General features: G+C 41.9%; 1 pseudogene; it reads right to left on the bottom strand.

Moving 5' to 3' along the window:
- Positions 1-11,917: 11,917 nt before the first annotated feature.
- On the bottom strand, positions 11,918-17,361 carry LOC132226694 (ATP-dependent RNA helicase DDX54-like; annotated as a pseudogene).
- Positions 17,362-22,069: the final 4,708 nt, after the last annotated feature.

Genomic DNA, 22,069 nt, shown 5'->3' with positions numbered 1-22,069 from the left:
CACCTTTAAGTATCAAGAATTTTAAATGTCTTCTTCATTGAAGAGAAGGGGTGGGGGGTCCTGGGTTGGTGCTAGGAGAAAGAGAGTCTCATTCTTCAGATGGCCCTGATGTTCTTCTTCTTTTTTTTTTCCTCTTTTGTTGAATTTATTGGGATGACACTGCTTAACAAAATTATATAGGTTCCAGGTGCACAATTCTACAACACATCATTTATATACTGTAGTGTGTGTTCACCACCCCAAGTCAAGTCTCCTTCTATCACTATTTATCCCACCCCATACCCTTCTCTACCTACTCCCAGTCTGCCCCCCCATGCCCAGAAATCACCACACTGTTTTTTAAAAAAAGAATTAGTTGATTTTTTTGGTTCCACAATGCTAATTTGACTGCTTTATAATTTTTACCCAGTAAAGAATTTTAGCCAACCTCTCTCCTTCTCTTCCCCATAAACTATATTTGATTTTTCACCTTTGCTTTTTTTTAATTAATATATTTTTTATTGATTAAGATATTACATATGTGTCCTTGTCCCCACGTTACCCTCTACCCCCCCCCCCCCCCGCTCATGCCCTCAACTCCCCGCCCCCCCCCCCCCCCGTTGTCCGTGTCCATTGGTTAGGCCTATATGCCTGCATGTAAGTCCTTTGGTTGATCTTTCCCCCTTACCCCCACCCTCCCCTACCCTCCCTCCAAAGCCCGACAGTCCAATCAATGCCTCTCCGTCTCTGGATCAGTCCTTGTTCATCAGTTTATGTTGTTCATTATATTCCACAAATGAGTGAGATCATGTGGTATTTATCTGCTCTCCAGTGCCATCCATGCTGTGGCAAATGGTAAGAGTTCCTTTTTCTTCTTCCTCTTCTTAAAGAATCCCTTTCAGCATTTCATATAATGCTGGTTTGGTGGTGATGAACTCCTTTAGCTTTTTCTTATCCGTGAAGCTCTTTATCTGACCTTCTATTCTGAATGATAGCTTTGCTGGATAAAGTAATCTTGGTTGCAGGTTCTTGCTATTCATCACTTTGAATATTTCTTGCCACTCTCTTCTGGCCTGCATGGTTTCTGTTGAGAAATCAGTTGACAGTCGTATGGGTACTCCCTTGTAGGTAACTGACTGTCTTTCTCTTGCTGCTTTTAAGATTCTCTCTTTGTCTTTTGCTCTTGGCATTTTAATTATGATGTGTCTTGGTGTGGTCCTCTTTGGATTCCTTTTGTTTGGGGTTCTCTGCGCTTCCTGGACTTGTAAGTCTATTTCTTTCACCAGGTAGGGGAAGTTTTCTGTCATTATTTCTTCAAATATGTTTTCAATATCTTGCCCTCTCTCTTCTTCTGGTACCCCTATAATTCTGATGTTGGTACGCTTGAGGTTGTCCCAGAGGGTCCTTACACTATCTTCATATTTTTGGAATCTCTTTTCTTTTTCGGTTGGGTATTTTTTGTTTCTTTGTATTTCAAATCTTTGACTTGATTCTTGGGATCCTCTTGTCTGCTGTTGGATCTCTGTAAATTATTCTTTATTTCAGTCAGTGTATGCTTAATTTCTAGTTGGTCCTTTTTCATGTCCTCCATGGTCTCACTATACTTATTGAGGGACTCATTAAATTTATCGGCGGTTTCCATAAAATTCTTGAAAAACCTTATAAACGTGGCCTTGAACTCTATATCCAGTCGTTTGCTTTCCTCCGTTTCTGCCATTTGTGACCTGTTTCTTTGTCTCCGCATTTTGGCTGCTTCCCTGTGTTGATAGAGTGGCCCTGCACGCCAGGTGTCCTGTAGGGCCCAGTGGCTCAGCCTCCCCAGTTACATGAGGTGCACCCCCTTGTGGGCTTTGTGCACAGTCTTGTTGTAGCTATGCCTTGGTTGTTGTAGGATCACTGGGAGGAATTGACCTCCAGACCAATTGGCAGTGAGAATCAGCTGTGTCTGCAGTGGGAGAACTTCTGTGCTGGAGACACCCTTCTGGGGCAAGACTTGCTTCAGTGGGGCTTTGGTGCTCACTGAGACTGCACCCTGAGTGTGTCCCTTATGGATCTGAGGAGTTGTGATCTGGATGGTCCCCCTCTGACCACTGGGTACAGTGGCTCTTGGATCTAAGGAGGTGCTAATTTAGCCTCTGCCTGAGGTTACACAGCAGGAACTACGAAGAGAACTGCAGATTCCCCTTCCTTTTTTTTGGAGTTTGGAAGTGCCCTGATGCTGCTCAGCTGTGTAGCAATGCAAGCCGCTGTGGGGCCTTGGGCCTTCTCTTGGAAGCTCTGGGTCTATCTGGCCGGGCTGCAGTTAGGTAATTACAGGTTGCAAATGGCTGGGGCATTCATATGCAAAAGCCTCTGCAGCAGCCTGGGTGGGGCAGGGTCTCAAGGAATCAAAGGGCGGAGCAAGCAGCTATGGCGGAGCCTCAGCCCTGCCCTAAGGAGTTGCAAGTCCCAGTGTCCCAGCAATGGCTGCAAGCACCTCTGAGGGAAAGCCGCCCTCAAGCTTGCCCGCTGCCAGACAGTCCAGTTTCTCCCCGTATGAGTCCTGGGTCCCCAGAGACTTCCCGGAACTGGATTTCAGAGCCATCGGGAGCTTGTGTCTACCTCGGGATTCAAAAAGACAGCTGAGTCCTCAGGTGCCAGACCCTTTCCGCGCACGCACGAGCCTCCGTACCTCTGCACTCCACCTCCGCAGCTCCTCTGGCTCTCAGTGTGCTTTTCTTTCCTTCTAGTTGTAGAATTTACACTCAGCCAGCCTTCCTGAAGTTCTGGATGATGTCCGTTTTGTGTTTTTGATGTAATTTTCAATTGTTGTGGGAGGCAGCAATTTCCCAGTGTTTATCTATGCCGCCATCTTAGTTTCTCCCCGGCCCTGATGTTCTTCTAATTTTATACTATGTCTGGGGCTTCCCTTTTCTCCAGGAGTGGGCAGAACTCTGAACTGACCTGGTCCTCTCTCTCTACTTGCCTTTGAGATTGAAGCTCAGCATCTGAAGCTCAGGGCTACACATTTTAAACACTTTAAATTTTTGGATAAAGGCTGAAATAAAGTGGTATAGAGTTTTTGCAAAATAAAAATTTTTAAAAATCAATTGACCGTAGCCTTGGTCCATGTTTTTCAGCAGTTAGAGTGTTGGACTGTGCATCCAAGAGTCAGGGGTTTAATATATCTGGGTTGCAGGGTTCCATCTCCCACCTTGGTCAGGGTGTGTACAAGAGGCGGCCAATGGATGTTTCTCTCTCTCTCTCAAATTAATAAATAATGAAGAAATAAAGAAAACCTACACTGCTGGGAAATATCCACCATCCCATCGTGGCTGGGAATCATGCTTCTGAGTACCACCAGAACCAGCACATGGGCTCTGTTGATTGTTTTCTTTGAGGTGAAGAAGCATTTTAGATTGATGCAATCTCACCTACCTATTTTTGCTTTTGTTCTTTGTGCTTTTGGGGTAATATCCAAAAGCTCGTTGTCCAGACCAATGTGAATATTTTTTCTGTTTTCTTCTAGTAATTTTACAGTTCCAGATTTTACTAGGTGTGCCAGTTAATAGAGCAGATTTTTTTAACAGATGGAGTTACACATATGTTGATATATATGCGATTTGATATATATGCTATTTTGATGCTATTTTGTTGTATTGACAGCAAGCTTCAAAACTTCATATGTCAAATTTGCTGAAGGTGTTAACATCATAGATATTTTTACACTTAAAAATGTTGAATTTCATGCCAAAAAAAGAGCATTTGAGAGAAGTTTTAATTCATTACTTTATTTTGAAGAAAAAGTTATCATATACTTCGGGAAGCTTATGGTGAACATGCTCCATCTCAGGATACTTGTGAATGCTGGTTTAAATGCTTTAAAAGTGATGATTTCAATGTGAAAGACAAAGAATGTCCAGGTCAACCGAAAAAGTTTGAAGAACAACAATTACAAACATTATTGAATGAAGATGTGTGTTAAACTAAAAACAACTTGCAAAAAGATTACACGTTGCTTAGCAAACAATTTCAGATGATTTACAAGCAATGAGAAAGATTTTAAAGGAAAGAAAATGGGTGCCACATTAACTGAATGAAAGACAAATGGAAAACCAAAAATTCATCAGTAAAATCTTGCTTCAATGGCACGAAAGAAAGTCTTTTTTTGCATCAAATTGTGACTGGCGATGAAAAGTGGACTTATTTTGAGAATCCCAAATGCACAAAATCATGGGTTGATCCAGGTCAACCCTCAACATCGACTGCAAGGCCAAATCACTTGGGAAAGAAGACAATGCTCTGCCTTTGGTGGGATCAGGAAGATGTGGTGTATTATGAGCTTCTAAAACCAGGTGAAACCGTTAATACTGATTGCTACCAACAACTAATAATCAATTTGAACCACGCTTTGATCATAAAACGAGCAGAATGGGCCAAAAGACACAGGAAAGTAATTTTGCTTCATGATGACATACCATCACACACTTCAAAACCAGTTAAAGACACATTAAAAGATCTTGCCTGGGAAGTATTAACCCACCCACTGTATTCACCAGACCTTGCTCCTTCAGATTACCACTTGTTCCAATCGATGGCACACACACTTTCTGAACAGCACTTCAAAACATACAAAGAAGTGGAAAATTGGGTCTCTGAATGGTTTGCCTCAAAACAAGAGAAGTTCTATTGGGACAGTATCCACAAATTACCTGAAAGATGGGGAAATGTGTAGCTAGTGATGGACATTATTTTGAATAAAACACTTTTGATGTTTCTCTTGAAATTATTGTGTTTTCTTTGATTATAAAATCCGCCATTATTAACCAGTACACCTAGTACATTTAAGTCTTTAATACATTTAGAATTAATTTTTGTATATTGTGTGGGGTAAGGGTTCAATTTAATTCTTCTGGATGTAGATATGCAGTTTCCCCATGACCATTTACTGAAGAGACTATCCTTTCCCCATATTGTGTCCTTGGCACCCTGCTTGACAATCAATCAGATTTATTTCTGAGCTCCCTATTCTGTTGCATTGGTCTGTACATCCATTTTTTCCCAGCACCAGATAGTTTTGATTACTGTAGCTTTTGTACATTTTGAAGTCAGAAATGTGATGTCTTCAACTTTATTCTTTTTGTCTCAAGATTTCTGTCATTATTTGATTTATTTGTTCAGTACAAACTTAGGATTATTTCTTTCTATTTCTGTAGTTAGCTTTGGGTAGTGTGGACATTTTAACAGTATTAATTTTTCCAATTCATGAACATGAAATATCTTTCCATTTTGTGGTGTCATCTTCAATTTTTTTTCATCAATGTTTTATACTTTTTGTGTATAGATAGTTCATCCCCTCGTGCATCTGTGGGCCCCTACCCCCCAGCCCCCCAATATTCATGTGTTTTTGTATATGTGTATATGTATGCATATCCTATCTAATAATAGACAAACATGGTAATTAACCGTACCTCTGAATGCTTCCCATTGGCTAATCTGGGCGATATGCAATTTAACTGCCAACCAAGATGGTGGCAGGCAGCCAGGCAGCTGAAGCGAACAGGAGGTTTGCTTGCTCCAGTGAAGGAGGGAGCCAAGGTTCCCCACCTGCTGCTGCTGGGCTCTGAGCTGCACTCTAAGAAACAATGTTGCAATTATAGAAGCTAAACAAACCCCATGCTTTCAGCCAGCTAGCGGAGCTGGAGATGCAACAGAGTTTCAATTATAGAAGCCAAACAAACCAGATACCTGCTTTCAGTAGCCGAGCCTCAGAGCTAAAGCCAGCTCTCAGTTCCAGTGACAGCCATAGAAGGTAAATAAATCCCAGAATAAAAAAAAAAAAGAAAAAAGGAGTGGTTGGGAGCTTCAGTCACCTGCCAGCTTGAAAACGGCCCTCAGCCCCTCACCCAGACTGGCCAGGCACCCCAGTGGGGACCCCCACCCTGAAGGGGGTGTGACCAGCTGCAAACAGCCATCATCCCCTTATCCAGGCTGGCCAGGCACCCAAGCGGGACCCCCACCCTGATCCAGGACACCCTTCAGGGCAAACCAGCCTGCCCCCACCTGTGCACCAGGCCTCTATCCTATATAGTAAAAGGGTAATATGCTTCCAAGCACTGGGATCAGCGGAGCTGCGAGGCCTCCCGAACCCGGGATCAGCGGAGCCATGAGGCCTCCCAGCACTGGGATCAGTGGAGCTGAGAGGCCTCCTGGCCCCTGGAGCAGCATGACAGGGTGCAGCGCCCAAACCCCCTGATCGCCCTGCGGCTCTGTGTGTGACAGGGGTGGGGCCACAACCTCCCTATCTGCCCTGCTCTGTTCGTGACAGGGGAAGGCACCCCAACCCCCTGATCGGCCCTGCTCTGTGTGTGACAGGGTGCGGCGCCCCAACCCCGCCATGGGCCCTGCTCTGTGTGTGACGGGGTGGAGCCGCAACTTCCCCATCAGCCCTGCCCTGAGTGTGACAGGGGGGAGTGCCCCAACCCCCTGATCGGCCCTGCTCTGTGCATGACAGGGGGTGGTGCCGCAACCTCCCCATCGACCCTGCCTTGAGTGTGACAGGGGGCGGTGTCCCAACCCCCTAATCGGCCCTACCCTGAGCATGACTGGGGGTGGCATTGCAACCTCCTGATCCACCCTGCTCTGTGCATGACAGGGGTCGGCACCCCAACTCCCCAATCGGCTCTGCTCTAAGCCCGACCAGGGGCTGCACCTAGGAATTGGGCCTGCCCTCTGCCACCCGGGAGCGGGCCTAAGCCAGCAGGTCCTTATCTACTGAGGGGTCCCAGACTGTGAGAGGGCACAAGTGGGGCTGAGGGACACCCCCCACCCCGCCAGTGCACAAATTTTTGTGCGCCGGGCCTCTAGTCATATATAATGATGATCTTTGTCTTTTGTTATAGTCTTTAGTTTAAAGTCTGTTTTGTTTGATATAAGTGTAGCTACCCCTGCTTTTATTGGTTACCATTTGTATGCATTATCTTTTTACATTCATTTACCCTCATCCTATGTGTGTGCTTAATGCTAAAGTGTGTCTCTTATAGGCAGAATATTGAGCCACTCTAAGATTTTAGGTGGGAAATTTAATATATTTTCATTTAAAGTACTTATTGATAAGTGAAAATTTATGGTTGCTATTTTGTTAATTGTTTTTTGACACTCGTAGTTCCTTTCTTCCTCTCTTACTGTCTTCCTTTGTAATTTGATGATTTTTTTTGTAGTGATATGCTTTTATTTCTTTCTCTTTATCTTTTGGGTATCTGCTAAAGGTTTTTCTTTGTGGTTCCCATGAGGCTTACATAAACTATCCTATATTTAAGATGTTATAAGAGTCTGCTTTAAAATCATAACTTCAATGATATACAAAAACTCTGTACTTTTACTTTCCCCCCACTATATTTTATGTTATTGATATTACAATTCACATATTTTATATTGTGTATCCATTAACTTATTCTAGCTATAGTTATTTTAAATAATTTTGTCTTTGAACTTTTATATTAAACAATGAATTACAAGGCATATCATTTTCATAGTAAAGAAAATCAAAGATAAAGAAAAAGTTTTGAAAGAAGCCAGAGGGAAAATATATCTTACTTACAGAGAAGCAAAGATAAGAATTGCATCTGATTTCTCCTCAGTAACCATGCAAGAAAGAAGTGAGTAGAGTGAAATAGAGTTGAGTGACTAAGAAACAACAACCTAGAGTTTTGTATCCTGTAAAATTATTCTTCAAAAATGAAAGAACAACAACAACTTTAATAGACTAATAAAAACTTGTTGCCAGTAGATCTGCCTTCCACTTCTTGCTGCTATTTGTTATTGATGATGTTTGTGTATTTGTTTCATCACTTTTCTGAGCTAATTTCATAAAGTCTATATATTTTGTAATTTGTGGCCACTGTGCTCTCTGCTCAGTTAGCTTAGTGGTCAGATAAATGATGCTGGGAAAGTAGAATATAAAACTTGACTCCTGTTCACCCTTCCCATATAAAAATCACTTCTCTATGAATTATAGATCTAAATGTGAAAGATATCAGAAAGTTCCTAGAACATTGGACAACATCTTCATGATCTTAGAGTAGACAAACATTCTTAGAACAATAAAGAAAGGTACTAACCTACAAAAATTAATGTCAATTCAAAAGTAAAAAAAAATATGATTATCTCAACTGATGTAGAAATTCAAAATCCTCTCATACAACAAAAACCATTTGCTAACAAAAATATGCACACACACTATACAGACAATGTTTATTAAAATACATTTTAGTGCCCTAACCGGTTTGGCTCAGTGGGTAGAGTGTCAGCCTACCGACTGAAAGGTCCCAGGTTCGATTCCGGTCAAGGGCATGGACATTGGTTGCAGGCACATCCCCAGTAGGGGGTGTGCAGGAGGCAGCTGATGGATGTTTCTCTCTCATCAATGTTTCTAACTCTCTATCCTTTTCCCTTCCTCTCTGTAAAAAATCAATAAAATACATTTTTTTAAAAATACATTTTAGTGTGTATACCTTTTTTGAGACAACCTGTATATATGGCTCACAGTGGTTTTATCTGGCCCACAATAGTTTTAACCCCCTCACCTCAATTTGTCACTAGAGGCATATCATTTTCATACTAAAGAAAATATAAATGTAAAAATACAAAGATTTTTACATTCATACCTGTCATTTCTGCCTCTGCTATAAAAATATGACAATAATGGGCCTCTGTGCAACAATCAGCAGGAGAGAACAGGCAACCCTTTTGACAAGACAAAGCCCTGGTTCTTTAGTTGGACACTGATGTACACTAAATAACCTGATTTCTACTTTTAATTTTGTTGCACATTTTGTAATCTCGGCAGAGTACCTGTCATTTCATGAAAATACTTAGTATATAAAAAAACTATAAAAACATCTAAATTTTACACTGCGTAATGCTGGAATAAAGTATATTAAACCAAAATTAAAAAGGTAAATTCAAGGTGTAGGTGGCAGGGTGGGGTTTGGAACTTGGACTTTAAGATTCCAAAGCAACCCAAACCATAGCTTACAGTTAGAAAATGTTACATGTGATCCTGAAGCTAACTTCAAGAAAATATCAGCAATTTGTAAGGGAGACTGACAGACTACAAAGGTGGTTTCCTTTCTTGTTAACTTGTAAAAATATCTCACTTTAATAAAAATTTAAAATGTTTAACAGAATGGAGGAGAACCAAGATGGCGGCATAGGTTAACGCCGGAGTTTGCTGCTTTGAACAACTACTTCAAAAGTGAAACCAAAAAAAGGAAGGGACATCACCCAGAACCACAGGAACGCTGGCTGAGTGGAAGTCCTACAACTAGGAGGAAAGAGAAACGCACACGGACACTCAGAGGAGGCGCAGTGCTGAAGTCAAATTCTGAGGTGCGGAGTGCGTGGAGCGGGCTGGCGGCGGAGGGCGCGGTTGTTGTTTTCAATCGGGAGGGAGTCGCAGACTCTGAGCACCAGATCCGGGCGAGTCTTTAGGGACCCAGACTCAAACGGGAGAAGCGGGACTGTCTGGCTTCGGTCAGAGCGAGTGCAGCTTTCTCTCCGAGCTTTGCAGCGGGTGCTGGGACTCAGAGAGGCAGAGCCCCTGGGGACAGGACTGAGAGCCGCCATAACTGCTCTCTCCGGCCCACCCTGTTGATCCTGTGCGACCCGCCCCGCCCAAGCCCTGCACAGAGGCATTTGCCGGATAGCCTCAGGCAAAGGCTAGATTAGCACCTCCCTAGAGGACAGAAGTTCTCTCACTGCTGACACAGCTGATTCTCATAGCCACTTGGCCTGGAGGTCAAACCCTCCCTGGAATTAGCTACAACAATCAAGATTTAACTATAAGACTGCGAACAAAGACCACTAGGGCGTGCACCAAGGAAGCATAACAAAATGCGGAGACAAAGAAACAGGACAAAATTGTCAATGGAAGAAATAGAGTTCAGAACCACACTTTTAAGGTCTCTCAAGAACTGTTTAGAAGCTGCCGATAAACTTAATGAGATCTACACGAAAACTAATAAGACCCTCGATCTTATATTGGGGAACCAACTAGAAATTAAGCATACACGGACTGAAATAACGAATATTATACAGACGCCCGACAGCAGACCAGAGGAGCGCAAGGATCAAGTCAATGATTTGAAATGTGAAGAAGCAAAAAACATCCAACCGGAAAAGCAAAATGAAAAAAGAATCCAAAAATGCGAGGATAGTGTAAGGAGCCTCTGGGACAGCTTCAAGCGTACCAACATCAGAATTATAGGGGTGCCAGAAGATGAGAGAGAGCAAGATATTGAAAACCTATTTGAAGAAATAATGACAGAAAACTTCCCCCACCTGGTGAAAGAAATGGACTTACAGGTCCAAGAAGCACGGAGAACCCCAAACAAAAGGAATCCAAAGAGGACCACACCAAGACACATCATAATTAAAATGCCAAGAGCAAAAGATAAAGAGAGAATCTTAAAAACAGCAAGAGAAAGAAACTCAGTTACCTACAAGGGAATACCCATACGACTGTCAGCTGATTTCTCAACAGAAACTTTGCAGGCCAGAAGGGAGTGGCAAGAAATATTCAAAGTGATGAATACCAAGAACCTACAACCAAGATTACTTTATCCAGCAAAGCTATCATTCAGAATTGAAGGTCAGATAAAGAGCTTCACAGATAAGGAAAAGCTAAAGGAGTTCATCACCACCAAACCAGGATTATATGAAATGCTGAAAGGTATCCTTTAAGAAGAGGAAGAGGAAGAAAAAGGTAAAGATACAAATTATGAACAACAAATATGCATCTATCAACAAGTGAATCTAAGAATCAAGTGAGCCGAAACCGGTTTGGCTCAGTGGATAGAGCATCGGCTTGCGGACTGAAAGGTCCCAGGTTCGATTCCGGTCAAGGGCATGTACCTGGGTTGCGGGCACATCCCCAGTGGGAGATGTGCAGGAGGCAGCTGATCGATGTTTCTCTCTCATCGATGTTTCTAACTCTCTATCTCTCTCCCTTCCTCTCTGTAAAAAAATCAATAAAATATATTTAAAAAAAAAATGTTTAACAGAATGACCACTTCCCAGGTAATTAAAACAACTTACATCTTAGACCACTATTTCTGTAAGCCATATCATTTGAAGTAGAAATCAGACCAAAAGAATGTATGGCAAGACTAAGTATACCTCAATTCCAGGAACAAAATAATTTATAGGTTTTTCTTTTTTTTCTTTTCTTTTTAATTGGGGGAGGTGGAAATAAGCAGGGTGAGTATATGACCTGCACTTTAAAATAAAAATTTTTTTCACTTATATTTTAAGTTACAAGCTCAGACTCTCACCAAGTGCTGAACACAAGGAACTCAGAAATAGTATAATAGCCAGTTAATAAGTAAAATCACCCAATAAATTGCAGTCAGAAGTCCCTTAAAAATAAATTCATGTATTTACATATTGTAGAATCAATGGCTCTTGTCTGCATTACTGAAAAAAAAAAAAACACAAACCATGTATATCTTTTTTTTTTAAGATTTAATTCTTTATTGTTGAAAGTAATACATATGTCTCCTTTTTCCCCCATTGACCTCTCCCTGGTGGGTCCCCCTATCCCCCTATCCCCTGTGCTCCCCCCCCACCCCCAGCACATGTCCCCACCCTCTTACTGTCAGTGTCCTTTGGTTATGCTTACACTAGAGGCCTGGTGCACAAAATTCATGCACCTGTGAGCCCCACCTCCCAGCCCCCCAATATTCATGTATTTTTGTATATGTGTGTATGTATGCATATTTTGGGTGTTTTTGTTAATCCTCACCTGAGGACATTTTTCATTGATTTTTAGAGTAGAAGGGAAGGCGAGACAGAGAGACAAACATAGATGTGAGAAAGACACATACATTGGTTGCCTCCTGCACATGCCCAGACCGGATCAGGCCAAAACAGCGTTCTGACAGGGCCGACTGCTGGTGGCTTACTGGGGCTCAGGCATTGAGCATATGGCAATTTTCTGTTTCTGCTTCCACTTCTGGTAGAGGTCCTGTTTGTAGGGGCTGCTGAAGTAGCGACCACTTTATGCCTTGATCTTCTTCTTGTCCTCCTGTCCTGACTCTCTCACAAATTGCTTCTTCTTCTGGTCCCACTTGAGCTGCTGCTGGACCCTGGTCAGGTTTTGGGCCTTGTCCCCCATTAGGTCCAGGACAGTGCCAGCCACCTGCTGCTCAAAGGCGCCCCGTCCCCACGAATGCTCAGGCCTCATTCACTGTTGAGGTCCTTGGGCCCACAGGGACATAGAAATCCTGGTCCAGCAGCTGGACCTCCTCCTTCCACCTCTTGGCTCCCCCTTTAGGTCCTGGCTGCTGACATTTCTGGCCCACGACCTCTGTGAAGACGTCCTCCACATGCTCTCCCGCCTCTTCCTCCTCCTCCTCTTTTCCAGGCTGCTCTGCCTGCTGTGCTGGGCAGTTTGGGGCTGGGTCAGCCATGCCTCCTGCCACTCTTGCTGGCCCTGATGGCTTTACAGTCCTTCTGCTGCTTGGCCCGCATCACCTGGCTGCTCAGGTCCCGGCTGGAGATGTTGCTCTCAAAGATGGTCACCCATGAGCAGTTCTGCTTGTTGCTGTCCACCAGCCTCAGCTGCCTCAGCTCCTCCTCCTTGAAGCTCGAACTGAAGATTGGGTGCAGGCCCAGCCCCACGAGGTCTAGCTCCTTTGGCCATTTGATGGACTCTGGCGAGGGCACCGGCCACGAGCGCACACATTGCTGCTGGGTGTTGTCTACCAGGCGGCCCAGGCCCTGCAGCTCCAGTGACGCCTCCAGGGTGTTCCGCAGGCCGCAGTCCTCATGGTCCATCATGCTCTGTGGCACCAGGCCCTGCACACAGTCCACACCTGAGGGCTCCTCGTGGGGGCGGGTAAGGGTGAGGGCACGGCCCAGGAACAGGTGCAGGTCCAGCAGGTAGGACCTCATCTGGGGCCATCAAGGAGTAGGCAGTGCCACGTGGGCCAGCTCGGGCCACATGACCCACGTGGTGCAAAAAGAGCTTGCCCTTGTCTGGGAAGCTGAATTTGATGATGTTGTCCACTAGCGGGATGTCCAGGCCCCGGGCTGCCAGATCAGTCATGATGAGGGTGGAGCACTTGCCCTGGGTGAACTTGGCCAGGTTGATCCTGCGGGCTGCCTGGCCCAGGGTGCTGTAGATGTGGGCAAAGCTCACCCTCTGGAGGGCCTTGGCCCCCTCAGAGACCTAGCAGCAGGGGGGATAGGCAGACGTTCAACGCCTGAACCAGGAGTGGGGGGGACCAAATGTGCAGTTGGCAACCGCAGTGCACGTCATAGCAACTGGTCATTCTGCCATTGGTCGATTTGCATATTAGCCTTTTATTATATAGAATGGTTGACCTCTTACCTCCCCCACCACCCTCCCCTGCTTTCCCTTCGAGGCTTGATGGTCTGTTCCATGCTTCTATGTCTCTAGATCTATTTTAGTTCATCAGTTTATGTTGTTCGTTATATTCCACAAATGAGTGAGAGCATGTGACATTTATCTTTCTCTGACTGGCTTATTTCACTTAGCATAATGCTCTCCAGGTTCCTCTATGTTGATGCAAATGGTAGGAGCTCTTTCTTTTTTTTACAGCAGCATCGTATTCCATTGTGTAGGTGTACCACTGCTTTTTAATCCACTCATCTGCTGATGGGCACTTCGGCTGTTTCTAAATCTTAGCTATGGTAAATTGTGCTGCTGTGAACATAGGGGTGCATATATCCTTTCTGACTGGTGTTTCTGTTTTCTTGGGATATATTCCTAGAAGTGGGATTACTGGGTCAAATGGGAGTTCCATTTTTAATTTTTTGAGGAAACTCGATACTGTTTTCCACAGTGGCTGCACCAGTCTGTATTCCACCAGCAGTGCCCGAGGGTTCCTTTTTCTCCACATCCTTGCCAGCACTTGTCCTTAGTTGATTTGTTGATGACAGCCATTCTGACAGCTGTGAGATGTAGTTTTGATTTTCATCTCTCAGATGATTAATGACCTTGAGCATTTTTTCATATGTCTCTTGGCCTTCTGTATATCTGCTTTTGAAAAGTGTCTACTTAGGTCCTTTGCCCATTTTTTTTAATTGGATTGTTATCTTACTTTTGTTATGTTGTATGAGTTCCCTGTAAATTTTGGAGATTAAACCCTTATCAGATATAACATTGGCAAGTATGTTCTCCCATGCAGTGGGCTTTCTTGTTGTTTTGTTGACGGTTTCTTTAGTGGTGCAGACGCTTTTTATTTTGATGTAGTCCTATTTGTTTATTTTCTCCTTAGTTTCCATTGTCCTAGGATATGTGTCCATAAACATATTGCTACAAGATATGTCTGATATTTGCTGCCTATGGATTCTTTTAAGATTTTATGGTTTCCCATTTTATGTTTAAATCTTTTATCCATTTTGAGTTTATTTTTGTGTATGGTATAAGTTGGTGGTCCAGTTTCATTCTTTTGCATGTGCCTGTCTAATTTTCCCAGCACCATTTATTGAAGAAACTGTCTTGACTCCATCGTATGCTCTTGCTTTCTTTTGTCAAATATTAATTGAGCATAATGGCTTGGGTCAATCTCTAGGTTCTCTGTTCTATTCCATTGGCCTATATGTCTGTTCTTGTGCCAGGACCAGGCAGTTTTGAGAACAGTGGCTTGGTAATGTAGCATGATATCTGGTATTTTGATCCCTCCAACTTTGTTCTTTCTCAGAATTGCTGCAGCTATTTGGGGTCTTTTTTTATTTCGTATAAATTTTTGGAGAGTTTGTTCTAGCAAACAAAAGCCCTGGTCCAGATGGCTTCACAAGGGAGTTTTACCAAACATTCAAAGAAAAACTAACACCAATCCTCCTCAGACTATTCAAAAAAATCCAAGGGGAAGCAATACTTCCAAGCTCTTCCAATGAAGCCGGGATTACCCTAATCCCAAAACCAGATAAAGACACTACAAAGAAAGATAATTACAGGCCAATATCCCTGATAAATATATATGCTAAAATCCTCATAAAATATTAGCAAATTGCATCCATCAGTACATTAAAAAGTTCATACACCATACCAAGTGGGATTTATTCCAGGGATGCAAGGCTGGTACAATATGTGCAAATCAATAAACGTGATATATCATATAAACAAATTGAAAGACAAAACCACATGATCATATCAATTAATGCCAAAAAGCATTTGACAGAATCCAACACCCTTTCTTGATAAAAACCCTCAGCAAAGTGGGAATAGAGGGATCATACCTCAACATAGTAAAAGCCTTGTATGACAAACCTACAGCCAACATCATACTCAATGGGCAAAAACCATTTCCCCTAAGAACAGGAACAAGACAGGGATGCCCACTCTCACCACTCCTGTTCGACATAGTATTGGAAGTGCTAGCCATAGCTATCAGACAAGAAGAAGAAATAAAAAGTATCCAAATTGGAAAAGAAGAAGTAAAACTGTCATTCGCAGATGAAAAGATACTGTTCATTGAAAACCCTAAGACTCCACCAAAAAACTACTAGACCCAATAAATGAATTTGGCAATGTAGCAGAATACCAAATTAATACCCAGAAATAGATGGCATTTTTATACACCAATAATGAACTCACAGAAAGAGAAACTAAAGAAACAAACCTATTTACCATTGCAAGAAAAAATTAAGATACCTAGGAATAAACTTAACTAAGGAGGTAAAAGACCTGTACTTGGAAAACTACAGGACGTTGAAACAAGAGATAGAGGAAGACATAAACAAGTGAAGGACATACCATGTTCATGGATTGGTAGGATCAACAGTACTAAAATGTCCATACTACCCAAAGCAATCTATAGATTCAATGCAATCCCCATTAAAAACCAAAGGCATATTTCACAGACCTAACACTTATATCTTTAGGGTAAAATGGCAATCCACATCTTTCTCAGGTCAGACTATACCAGCCCTCTCAGGACTGCAGGATGGTTCAGTTTGGGCAGCCCACCCCATGAGTCCCCTCGCAACATCCTAAACTGTCAGAGTCCAACTCTTGGGTTGCTCTTAAGGATTGCAGAATCTTTCATGGATTTCTGGGAGTCTGTGCCCAGTTTTCAAATAAAGTAAATGAAAAGAAGGGGATCACTCTCTGTGTGCCTCACTTCCCTTCCTGGTTTACTTCTCCTAGGAGTTTCCAGTCTTCCTGCATCCCACCATTCCAAACGTTTCAGAGGGATGGATAGCGTAGAGGCAAGAGACAGATTTGCCTCCACTTCTCCTTGAGGTCTGGGATGGCCCAGAATCCAGAAGTCGCTTAGAGTCGGTGACAGAAGCCTGCTCCTTTTGGCTCAGCAACTGCAGGGAGCACATTTCAGTGGTTTAGGAGCCACAGAAGGCTTCTGCGGATTAGTCACTGGGCTGCTCCTTCCAAGCTGCACAGTAAGCCCCACTCCTCAGGTGCTGAATTCTACAGAAATGCCTCCCAGGCGTGCAAGAGCAACAGGCTGCCCCTGTGAAGGGGCCCAGACCACTGTCAACTTCAGCACTTTCAGCTGAAGGTAGTGTGCGGGCAGCCCAGTTCCCCGGGTATGACAGTGGACACTGAGCACTCTGCCAACAGCATAGCTGGTCATTGTCTCCACCAGAGGTGGCTGGGGGAAAACAGGGGGATAGCAGCCCTGCTGTCCTAGTGGCAGGTTGTGATCTGGCGTGGAAGCATGGGCCAACACGAGAGGCCAGCCTGCACCTACATGTAGTCTCCTCTTGGTATCCGCAGGGGATTGGTTCCAGGACTCCACAGGACACTAAATTCCTTGGATTTGGGCGCTTAATCCCTTCCAAAAAATGGCAGAAGACAATGCATATAGTAAGCCCCTCCGGGGTGAGGATTCCCGACCACCATTGAAAATATCATTTTAGATGTGAGGAGGGTGGACTGCATTTTTATAGAGCGAAAAACAGCATATAAGTGGATTTGTGCAGTTCAAACCTGCTTTGTTCAGGGTCAGCTGTGCATTGGTTTGTGAATATTAAATCAAACTTGCTCCCACCCCCCCACTAAACCTAAATCGGTCATGATGAGTTAGCATTTTCTGTACATTGTTGTATTTGATTTGCTAAAATGTTGTGTAAGATTTTTGTATATATGTAAATATAATTTTCCTTTATTGTAATACTGGTAACCCTGTGCACAAATCTGTGTGCTTGTAGCTTGCCAGCAGCTCGCTGCTGCCCTCCAGTAGCTCTCCGCCCGCTGCCCCGCCCTCCTGTAGCTCCCTCTGCACCCCCCTTCCCCCTTCATAGCTTGCTGCCCTGCCCCCTCCTGTAGATCTCCGCTGCTCACTTGTAGCTCGCTGCCCCACCCTCCTGCTGATCTGTGATCCAGTCGATACGCTGTTGGTCGTTATGCTTCATGGCGTAATGACCATTTGCATATTACATCTTTATTATATAGGATTCTTTGCAAGTTTTGGTTTCAATGTTATGTTTTCCTCATAAACTGAGTTGGGAAGTATTCCCTCTTTTAATACTTCACAGAAGTTGTCAATTTGATATAATTTATTCCTTAAATACTTGATGGAAGTGACTGTTGAATTCTTCTGGATCTAGGATTTTCATTGATTTATTCCTTTGGAGTTTCTATTTGGTTTTGGTAAGTTGAGTTTCCTTAGTGTCCATTTCTAAAATTTTCAATTAATAGGCCTAAAGTTGTTTGTAATAATCTCTTATGATGTTTCTAATGTAGGATGTTTCTAATGTAATGATATCTCCTTTTTCATTCCTAACTTAGTTGTTTGTGTTGTCTTTGTCCCAATTTCTCTTCTTTTTCTCTCTTACAGACATGTTTTGTCCATCTTGCTAGAGCGATCTTTTCAAGGCTGACTTTGGGCCAAATCTAGCCTTGTACCTGTTTTTATAAATGAAATGTTATAGGGACACAGTCACACCTATTCGTTTATTGTCTATGGCTACTTTCACACCACAAGGCCAGATAAAGAGTTGCACAGAGACCATAAGCCTGCAAGTCTAAATGAAATTTATTTGGCTCTTTAGAGAAAAGTTTTCTTACTTCTGGTCCATGCTATTCATCTACTGAAAGAGCCAACTTTTTTCTTTGTTGCTCCCCTGTCTGTATGTTCATTTCAATAATACCTTTTCTTGTGTTTTTTTTTTAATTATTTTTTCTTGTTTATTTCAGTTTTAAAAAACTTCTTGCAATAGTTACTCAGATAAATTGGTTTTCAGTTTTTCTTCTTTACTAATTTATTTATTAAGAGATAAACTTCCCTCTAGGTAAGGCTTTAACTGCAACCCACACACTCTGATAGGTTTTCAATACTATTCAGTTCAAAATGTTTTGTAATTTCCATTGTAATTCTTTATGATCCTTGGAATATTTAGAATTGACTTAGCAAGTCCAAGCCTGTGAACAAATCAGAAAGAAATTATTAGAGATGCAGAAAACAGGTTTATACATAAGGATATTTAGTACAATATTTAGTAGAGAAATGATTGTAAAGAAAATAGTTAAAGGTTAGGACAATAATTAAATTATGGTACATCGACATGATAGAGTAATGTGTAGTGATTAAAAATCATGTTTTGAAAAGTATTTACTGATATGGGAAAATAGAAGATATACTAGTAAATAAAGAGGAAAACAGAATATCACAGAATATCATATGTTTCATATGGTATGATTCCAATTTTAAAAATAGGTATATCTTCAGAGCTAAAATGCTAGAAAGTTATAAAACAATTTTTAGTGTACTTAACTCTGAATGGTAAAGTTAAAGTTATTCTTTTTTACCAGATTACCCCCCGCCCTCCAGTTTTGTTGAGATATAATTGACATTCAGCACTGTGTAAGTTTAGGTGTAGAGCATAATGTCTTTCATATATTGTGAAATGATTACTACAATAAGTTTAGTTAATATATCCATCATCTCATATAGATACAAAAAAATTGTTTTCCCTGTGATGATAACTTTTAGGACCTATTCTCTTTAACAACTTTCAAACATACCACAAAACAGTGTTAACAATAGCCATCATATTGTACATTATATTCAAGAGTTTCTTTTAATTTTATTTTCATTTTTTATGTTTTTGCATTTTCAAAATTTTTTATATTGAGTATGTACTATTTTTATAATCAAGAAAGAGTCACAAAAAAGTAATTCCAAAGCTCACTTTTAATTCAGTGGTTATATAAATTGTTCCTTTAACATAAAATCTTTAGCAAGCTAAAGATTCTTTACAGTTTTAAAGATTTTGCTCCTCTATTTCACACTGAGAAATCAGACAAAGGCACTTGGAGGGAACCATATAGGAGGTGGCTGGAAGGTGACCCTGAGCATCTTCATGTTGTTCCAAGGAGCAGTCTGCTCCGTGGCTCCAGTGTCTGTTCAATAGCTGACAACACTTTCAGCCCTTGCAGCCTTGGTGGTCTTCAGAGCTTTACTGATTGAATCGATACCTTCTTATCTACCAAAGTAGAATAGACTTTTTAAAAGTCTTTCTCATTAAGAAAGGAATGCAAAAAGAAAAGAATGTATCCAACCAGATTCTATTAAGTAAACATTTTGTTTTTACTAGGTTCTATTAACTAAAAATTTGGTTGTAACGAAAATTTACATTTTCTTTATAGCATCAGATCATCAGTGGAAGAATCTTAAAAGAGGAAAGCTAAAAAGGGGCATTTTGGTTACTTGACTGATTACACAACATTTCCATATGGGATGTTTAATTTCACAATCTTGAATTAATCTTTAGCTAGTTTCTCATATCTGATGTCTAATCCATTTGGACTGGTATAACAAAAGACCACAGATTTGGTAGCTTAAACAACAAACATTTATTTCTCATAGTTCTGAAGGCTGGAAGTTCCAAGGTCAAAATGCTGGCGGGTATGGTGTCTGGTCAGAATGCACTTCTTGGCTCATAGATGGCTGCTTTTTGCTATGGGCTCTCATGGAGGAAGAGGCAGAGGGAACTCTCTGGGGTCTCTTTTATAAGAGCACTAATCCCACTCATGGGGGCTCAACCTCATGTTCTAATCACATCCTAAAGCCCCCACCTCCTAATGCTATTAGATTGAGTGTTAGGATTTCAAAATATGGATTTTGGGGACACATGAACATTTAGTCTATAGCAACAGACTTCTCTTGTCTTTCAAATGTTGCTGAACTAATATATTTTTTTCACCCTATCACCCTTCCTTCCCTAGCTGAGTTTCAGAAAACTGATGAACTTATTTTGAGTGTTTCTTCAGATATGGATGGTTTAGGAACTTTCCAAAGTTTTCCATTGATCATCTTGGCCCAAAATTTTCCTGATATCCCCAGAACACTGAATTCTGCCCTAATTCTATGATATGGTCTGTTTTCATATTAAAATGTTGGCCTGTAAGAGTAAGGCCTTCTTTTTATAAAAATTTAAATTCTTTATTGTTTAAAGTATTACATAAGTCTCCTTTTTCCCCCATTGACCTCTCCCCGGCTGACCCTACCCCCCAGCACACGCCCTCACTCTCTCTTACTCCCCCACCCTGTCTGTATGCTCATATGAATGCACACAAGTCCTTTGCTTGATCTCTTACCCCCTCATCCACTGCCTTCTCTCATAGGTTGGACAGTCTGTCTCATGCTTCTATGACTCTGGTTCTATTTTTGTTCATCAGTTTATATTGTTCATTATATTCCACAAATAAGTGAGATCATTTGATATTTATCTTTCTCTGACTGGATTATTTCGCTTAGCATAAGGGTCTCAAGTTCCACCCATGCTGTTGCAAATGGTAACATGTTGCAATCCTTTTTTACAGCAGGATAGCATTGCATGGTGTAGATGTACCAGTTTTCTAATCCACTCATCTGTGGATGGGCACTTAGGCTGTTACCAAATCTTAGCTATTGTAGATTGTGCTGCTCTGAACATAGGGGTGCGTATATCCTTTCTGATTGGTGTGTCTGGTTTCTTGGGATATATTCCTAGAAGTGGGATCACTGGGTCAAATGGGAGTTCCATTTTTAATTCTTTTTTTAAAAAAAATATATTTTATTGATTTTTTTTACAGAGAGGAAGGGAGAGGGACAGAGAGTTAGAAACATCGATGAGAGAGAAACATCGATCAGCTGCCTCCTGCACACTCCTCACTGGGTATATGCCTGCAACCAAGGTACATGCCCTTGACCGGAATTGAACCCAGGACCCTTGAGTCCGCAAGCTGACGCTCTATCCACTGAGCCAAACTGGCTAGGGCCATTTTTAATTCTTTGAGGAAACTCCATACTGTTTTCCACAGTGTCTGCACCAGTCTGCATTCTACCAGCAGTGCCCGAGGGTTTCTTTTTCTTCACATCCTCTCCAGCACTTGTTTGTTGATTTGTTGATGATAGCGATTCTGACAGGTGTAAGATGGTACCTCATTGTTGTTTTGATTTTCATCACTCAGATGATTAGTGGCTTTGAGCATGTTTTCATATGTCTCTTGGTCTTCTCTATGTCTTCCTTCGTAAAGGGTCTATTTAGGCCCTTTGCCCATTTTTTGATTGGATTGTTTATCTTCCTTTTGTTAAGTTGTAAGAGTTTCCTATAAATGTTGGAGATTGAACCCTTATCAGTGATAACATTGGCAAATATGTTCTCCCATGCAGTGGGCTTTCTTATTGTTTTGTTGATGGTTTCGTTTGCTGTGCAGAAGCCTTTTATTTTGATGTAGTCCCATTTGTTTATTTTCTTCTTAGTTTCCATTGCCCTAGGAGCTATATCGGTAAAGATATTGCTACAACAAATGTCTGCTATTTTGCTGCCTATAGCTTCTTCTAGGATTTTTATGGTTTCCCATATTATGTTTAAGTCCATTATCCATTTTGAGTTTATTTTTGTGTATGGTGTAAGTTGGTGGTCTAGTTTCATTTTTTTGCATGTATCTGTCCAATTTTCCCAACACCGTTGATTGAAGAGACTGTCTTGACTCCATTGTATGCTCTTGCCTCCTTTGTCAAATATTAATTGAGCATAATGTCTTGGGTCTATTTCTGGGTTCTCGGATCTCTTCTATTGGTCTATATGTCTGTTCTTGTGCCAGTACCAGGGAGTTTTGAGAACAGTGGCTTTG

The sequence above is a fragment of the Myotis daubentonii genome, chromosome 2, assembly GCF_963259705.1.
Source record: "Myotis daubentonii chromosome 2, mMyoDau2.1, whole genome shotgun sequence".
Taxonomy (NCBI): Eukaryota; Metazoa; Chordata; class Mammalia; order Chiroptera; family Vespertilionidae; genus Myotis; species Myotis daubentonii.
Note: the sequence above shows the minus strand (reverse complement) of the source record. Positions and strands in the feature narration are given on the sequence as shown.